This window comes from Caloenas nicobarica, chromosome 12, assembly GCF_036013445.1.
Source record: "Caloenas nicobarica isolate bCalNic1 chromosome 12, bCalNic1.hap1, whole genome shotgun sequence".
NCBI classification, from domain to species: Eukaryota; Metazoa; Chordata; class Aves; order Columbiformes; family Columbidae; genus Caloenas; species Caloenas nicobarica.
In genome coordinates, this window is record NC_088256.1 from 13176853 (window position 1) to 13184375 (window position 7523).

The following is a 7523-nucleotide window of genomic DNA, read 5'->3' on the forward strand; positions in this document are numbered from 1 at the left end:
AGTTAAATTTGAGAAATGCACGTTCAGCAGAGAGAAGAAAGGGCTGGAACAGTAGACGAAAAGCCAAAAGAACGGCAGTGAAAGCAGGAGAGGCTGTATAACTCTTTGATATACCATTTTGCTGAGGTTAGCTCTAGAGAGAATGTCAAAGTTGTAAGCAAAGTAAGTGTGTGCGCTAACCTCCATTTTCCCCACAGGCTTTTAAGCAGCAATTGAAAAAGAAGCTGTGAAATAAGATCCTTGCTACTTCCTACTGTTTAAAGAGCTTAGAGTAGCGCAGCCACCCCACATTCAGCCTTCCTGAGTCAGCAAAACTATGTGATGGCTTAAACAAGCAGGTATATCGGAAATAATATTTGGCACTCTCTTCGTTTTCAATTTCTGAATCATTCAAGATCCTGCTTTCAAGCTTTATGGCCGAGTATGTATTTTGGCGGTTTTCCCTGGTTTTGGTTGGTAGGAAGAATATTCAGAGTCTTGCATGATCGCTTGGCTGTGTGAGCTATAACCCGATGAGAGCTCATGAGATTTATGGGGGGAACTGCAACAGTCAGCAGGAGTACAGGAGGAATAGTAGTTAAAATGATCCTTGTTAATAACATCGGCTACAAATCTCAGTGTCTGCTGTGCACCAAAGGGGTGGTTTCAAGTTCTAACCTGTAGCACCCCTTCTGTTGCACGTATAAGCTGTCAACCAAAGATATGGAGATAAACCTCTCCGGATGGAGAGAAGTCTGTTTAGCTTTATGCTTAAACTACACAATAGATTGACCTTAAACAGACAGAAGAATCGGTACAGAAATTCATCTGAGGGACTGATGGGGTGAAAGAATGACATTTCCACTAAAACAAACGTCAAGTAACTAAATCTCATGCAATGTGTTTGAATTCATTTAGGAGAAACTGCTGAAATTCAAATGGCGTCTACGCTTGTGGCATTGGCATTGCTTTTGAAAGCTATTTTAAACTTTAGGAGGATGTATACGTATCTGTGTACGCATGACTCAACATGATGCTGGTGGCACTCCAATAAAGTCAAGCTGCCGATTCTCGAGTTCGGGCCATATCCAGAGCTCATCAAAATCAATGACAGTCTTTCCAGGGGGTTCAGCTCCTGCTACCCCAGCCCAGGCCTGCAGCCTGACGGACGGCAGGGACCGGTCACGCTGCTCTGTCCCCTGTTTGACTTACTGCACAGCTTGATGCTTACATTACGTAACTAAAGATATTGAGACCAGCCACGCCATGTACACTGTCCACAGCACAAACATAAGGATTACTGAAAATCCTCAGGGAAAATAAAATAAAATCAACTCTGCGGTTTGCTAAACCAATGTGTACTTTCTTTTCATTTACATACAGTTCACATAAATAAATAAATGTGACTGAATCTCTAACACACATAAATAGTATCAGATGCAGTAAGCGTGCTGGTCAAAGTTGTAGTGGATTTTAGCAGAGATTAAGCAGTAACGATTAAAGATGTGTTTGTTGGTATTAAACGTATTAGACTCTCCCCCACATACACAGAGTATTGTCCACTGAGTGCCCATTTTCACGGCTGTTCAAAACTGAGTAATATCTCAGCCCTTCTCGTAATGCTTTTGCAAGATCCCAGTATTTGTATTTGCAGCTAGTGCTTTCTTGTGAAATATTCTAAGTAACCACTGGACTCTAAATAGGTGTATTTAAAATCTAAATAAATGGCCCAGTATCAAGCAGGTCTTTGGACCAAGTACAGTTTCTCATTTCTTCTTTGACTGTAATACGTCTTCCTCTGGTAATAGAAAACACAGGTGTGCATTGTCTGTGGCTAATTCTCTGACTGGTAAATTAAGACACATTTCAAGTGGAGACAAGTATTGACTTTGAAACAGAAGCCAATGTCAATAAATCTGCTAAAGTTGTAAAACATAACTTTTGTTGGCTAAGTCTGTACTTACTGGCTCCCAGGAAGACTAAAAGAAGTCTAAAAGGGGATCTACTTCCCAAATGTTTGAATACAGCCAAAAACCTGTGCTGTGGGTTCCAAAGTACAAAGAGTTTTGAGTCATCAAATCTGCACCAGGCTTATCTCCATCTTTGTGGCCACAGGAATCTGTGACACTTCATTTTCAGAAAACTTCCACCAAATCTTTGATGGAACGTAAGCAAACCGCTTAACTGGAAAAGTCTTCCAACTTGCAATGGTCTAAGAAAACAAAGGAGGTTACTTTTGGTTCATGTAGCACCCAAGTAACTTGGGTTTGGATAGCAGAAAAAGCATTTATATATATATACGTAATCACATAAATCTATCAATGTATAGATACTAGACTTTATGACAGACTCAAGTTTAAGGTAAGAAGAAGTGCTTTGCACTTTCTTATACTATAATAAGAATGAAGCCAACTTTTAATTTTGCAGATATGGACCCAAATTCTCTGTTGGGCTGTATAGTTCAAGAATCACACCCCACCTGTGCAAATTTTTTTATGACTATGTAGGAGCTCAGTCTGGAGAAGTGTAACTGTGTTGATCTTGTGATAAGTCATCTACTGACATTCTATAGAAACAGATGAGCAATTTCACTAAGTCAATGTAACTTCTCAGGTGCAATATTCTTCAGGAATTGCTCTGAAGCATGAATTGGTCTGCACACTCAATAGTAGAAGTCCAAACTATAAACGACTAAACAGCGCAAAAGTGATTCCATGCCCATTAAATCACTGGTATTTGTTTTATAACAACAAAACAAATACATATTTGCATTTCCCATCTTATATCTGGAAATGTACTGGGGTCCTAATTATTATTTATTATATTGTGTGAGAGAAAAATAAATAGAAAAGTCATGTTCATGAAGCTTTTAGTAAAAGATAATGCCACCAGGCTTGCCTTTCTGTTTTAAAGGTTCCTAACAGTATACTTCCAAGTCACCTGTAACCTTCTTCTGTTTCTATGAGATATCAGGACAACACAAAGCGTAGAAGATCTACAGTGAGTGTAATCCCAAGAAGTTCAGAATATGTGTACTAGGCTACACCAGGTCTGCAATTAATAAAACCTCGTCCAAATCTGCATCAGACAAGCTCTGATGGTTGCGTGTGTCTAGGCAGAGGAGTCAACCCACACAGAGATCTCCACAGGATGTGGTGCAAGGACAAGGCACAATGACTGGAAGGGAAAAGGGACATTTCAAATGACATTTCCAGTAAAGCAGTTGGACTAGACTACGGAAAAGACTGAACGTAGTTTGCTGGGGTTCTCGGATACTCTGTGCTCATCCCCTGCCTGCAGCTTGTTACCTTGATGAAAGCACTTGCCCTTACACGAGCCACTCCTACTTGCACAAGGACAGTTATCATAGGAAATTCATCAAAGTCATTACATGATTGAGGCTTTACTCCTGTAAGATCAAGCTCCCAAACTATGGAGTGTATCAGCAAAATAGTCATGAAAGAAATGACAGTAGTTGTCTTTTCATTCTACTAGAGGCTATGGATACGATCTGCTCCCTTTACCATACCCTATTACTTTATCGCAACACCAGTGCATACTCGCTCTGAGATCACGCGGATTCTCCCAGTCCCTCACACCCGTGTTAAGACTTTGCATCTGGGAGACTGCCAGCAATTTCACTAGTGATGCAAGAGACAAAATAAAGTCCAGTGATATTAATAACTGTGATCCTTGTGTGTCCCTTCCAACTCCAGCTAACTAACATAGATTTACAGAATTGGTTTAGGGCATATAATGTGTTGATCCGACACCAAAGGACTGCAAGTCCGTGACCTAAGGATGAGGATGCCGATTCAGCCCGACAGACCCAGGGGGAGGGAGCCGCCAGCCAGCAGCGGGTGACTGGCGCATCTGAACAAAGGGCGCCCCGCGGAAAGCCACCACAAGACACCCGTGAGCGTCACCCCACTGCCGCCACGCGCGGAGGGTTTCGCATCCGCAAAGCCCGCCCTGAGCAGCCCTCCCCGGCACGGCCCCGCCACGGTGCTGCCGACGGGCCCGGAGCGGCGGGCAGGAGCCATCGCCCTCCCGGGGCGGCGGGGTGGGAGCCGCTCGGGCTGGGGCCGCGCGCCCCCCCGGTTACCGCCCGCCGTCCCTGTACCGCGCCGCGCCCGCCACTCACCGGCTGCCGCCCGCGCGCCTCGCGCCGCTCCGCTCCCGCCGCCCCGGGGCGGCCCCGCCCAGCGGGTCTCGCGCAGCAGGTAGCGGCAGGCCCCGCCCCCCGCGCGCGCGGCGGCGGCGGGGGGGCCGGTCCGTGGTGCGGGCGAGCGGAGCCGCACGGGGGGCGGCGGCGGGGCCCGCGGCAGCCGGCTCGGGCCGCCCGGAGCCCCTCGGCACCCCGCGCCCGGACAGCCCGGCGGCCTGGGTCAGAAGGTTGCGCCTGGCCCGGGAAACCACCTTAAAGAAAATGGAGGGGTCTGATACCGCAGGAATTTTGGCTCTTTCTTTTGCATTCTCGGGGTGAAAACTCTGTGCTGTGTCTCCGGGGCTTCCTGGGTTTCCACACTGGTTTGGTGTCCACGGCCTGGAGAACAGGAGGCCGAAGGGAGACCTTATCGCTGTCTGCAACTACCCGAAAGGAGGTTGTAGCGTGGAGGGGGTTGGTCTCTTCTCCCCAGTAGCAAGTGACAGGACAAGAGGAAATGGCCTCAAGTTGCGCCAGGGGAGGTTCAGATTGGATATTGGGAAAAAATTCTTCATGGAAAGGATTGTCGGGCATTGGAACAGGCTGCCCAGGGCAGTGCTGGAGTCACCATCCCTGGAGGGGTTTAAAAGGCTTTAGACGAGGTTCTCAGGGACGTGGTTTAGCGCCAGAGTTAGGTTATGGTTGGACTCGATGACCCTGAGGGTCTCTTCCAACCAAAGTGATTCTGCGATTCTATGACTCTCACAGTCTCAGAGCCAGGGCACCTGCGACAACCCAGCTGTGCAGGGCGGGCAGCTCTGCGGCCGGGCTCCCGGGACACCGCTGCTTGGGAAAACGTTCAGCCTGCCGACCGAAGGTGTCTGCATTCAGTACATCGCCTCGAGGGTCTGGGGCACAGTGCAAGGCACCTTCTCAGCATACATGACTTGCATAACATCGCTGCGGCTGTGGGATGACTTTGAGGGTCTGAAAGATTTTCCCATTGGAAACGTCGCATAACTAGAGCAGCTGGAAAGGCATCAGGCCGGGAAATTAACGGAGTGCTTCTTTATCTTGTTGGAAACTGGATTCCACTGGATCACTACTTAGCAATCTAACTTTCTGTCAAACCAGTCACGACTGAACTGTCTTCAACAGTTTAATCAAATCAGAGGGGGGAAAAAAAGAAAAGATAAAAGGAATATGCAGGGACAGGAGTTGGACTTGATGATCCTTTTGTGTCCCTTCCAATTCAGGACATTCTATGATTCTATGATTTGTGTAATAGACAGAAAATTGGCTGACACCTAGAAGTGTATTGAATCTAATTAGACACCTAAATAAGTTTGGGGGAAAAAAAAAAGAAAGAAGTGATATTTCTTCCATATGTCTCTTTTCCTGATGCTGCTTTTCTCTTTTTAATCAGTCATCCCCATTTTGTCTGTGCTGCTTTGGATTTGACCAGCTCACTAAAGCAGACCAAAGGTAGGCAGCCAAAGCACTCTTTGTAATCAACCAGGTGTGTTAGAAGCAGATTTCAGCTAAATAAACTCAAACTGAGATGAGAATCCATGCCTATCGTGTTGCACTTCTGCAACTAAAATGTCACAAAATTACACCTAGAGAACTCTACCATCCTAGTTTATTGATACCTCCCTTCTTCTAACCTTTAAATCTATTAATGTTTAAGTCAGTTGTCAATTCACATTAAAACCGACTGATCTGCTCTGTAGCAGAACTAGCACTCCATCATAGCAGCAGAGAAATAACAGCCCCCACTTCAGGGATATAGTGACACAAGTGACAATGGCTCATGCATTCCAAAATGCAAAGTGAATGTCTCCAGCCTAAGTAAAAACCAGTCCTTCTGAAGAACACATGGAGGTGCAATGGATACTGTTTCCTGACACTAACAGAGCAGAGATAACATTTCCTACTCCCTCTAACAGTGCTAACTGATTTGACTCAACCTGTGAACACAACAAGTTTCCTTCATGTCATCCAGTTGTTTCTGATACATAAAACCCTCCTGGCTCATCAGACCTGTAAGCAAACCCAATGAATTATTTCCAGGAAGCCAGGGATTTTATTTACTCTTTCAGTGTCAAACTGTGTGCTTTCTAAGGATACTGAGACCGTTACATTGCAAAAATCACATGCAGACTTAGGTTTTCCTTTTTCCATGCCTCTTCCAGAAGTAACTACAGCTTGTCCAGATTGTTTTCGACATCTGCTGCCTTTCAAAAAAGGAGCCCATACTGAGAATTCACACCCAGATTTTCATCTATAGTTAAAAGACAAGACATATCCAAATCTTCCCGGGGTAGCTGCTGCGCACACTGAGCAGGCAAGCTTTCTTGTCACAGCAACCATCAGTCCTGTTTGGCACGACTGAATCGAAAAGCACAGTCCTGGCAGCCTAAAAGACAAGCGAGCAAGGGGGAAGGTGGGGCTGGGGCGTGTGGGGGAAGATTTTATTTGCAAGCTCCCATCAGTATGTTTCCATGGAAAGCAATTCTCCAATATGAGCACTCCCTGCCTTTCCAACCCCCCTCTCTGACACATTTTGTCAAACTTGGTAAAAATTCCCATCTGGAGCTGCCTTATACTGCAGATGTTTACACATACATCTCCAGGAAGGACAGGATCGCAATAGCCTTGAGCATAGTGTCATCTTCCCATTGCAAAGTTCTTTCTTCTAGCACTTAAGCTGGATGAAGAACACAGCTAGAAGGTCAGAAGACGCAACTGAAAAATAAACAGAAATGCAAAAGAGATAGAAATAAAACCTAGAAGTAAGTCGGGGCATTCCTAAATCAAGTGCCTGCTCTGCACCTGGAACAGACCCACTCCGAACACCAGCTGAACATAATACCTGCATAACACCAGCTGTGAGAAACAGGCAGGTGTGATGGAGTCTGCCTATGTAAATTTATTGGATGGTCTCATATAATATGTTGTCTCTCTCTAGAGGGCTTGAATTCCTTATGTCCCTGTAAGGCACATTTAATCTTGCTTTTGGTTTCTTTATTTAGTTTCCTGAGAAGTCTACAGATTCCAGGAGGCCATTAGACCACAAGGCAAAAACTTCTCTCTGTGGCTGCTACTTGATGTTACAAGCTTTGTAACACACTCCTATGGCACTTTACTGAAGTCTCTCAAATTCTCAGGTCAGAATTACAAATCTGACTTTAGACTGGACGGGTGACCAGAAGCTCTGGGAATCTGCTTACAAATAATGCAAACCAGGTATTAGTATCTTTGCAAACTTCTGAAAACTTTCTTGCAGTCATAGTTTGAATTAGAACTGTCAGTCAGGTAAGTTAGAGACAGGAATTCCTGTGGAGGGCTTCCAAAGGAATAATGAGATAACACGAGGACAGAAAACAGCTTGGTC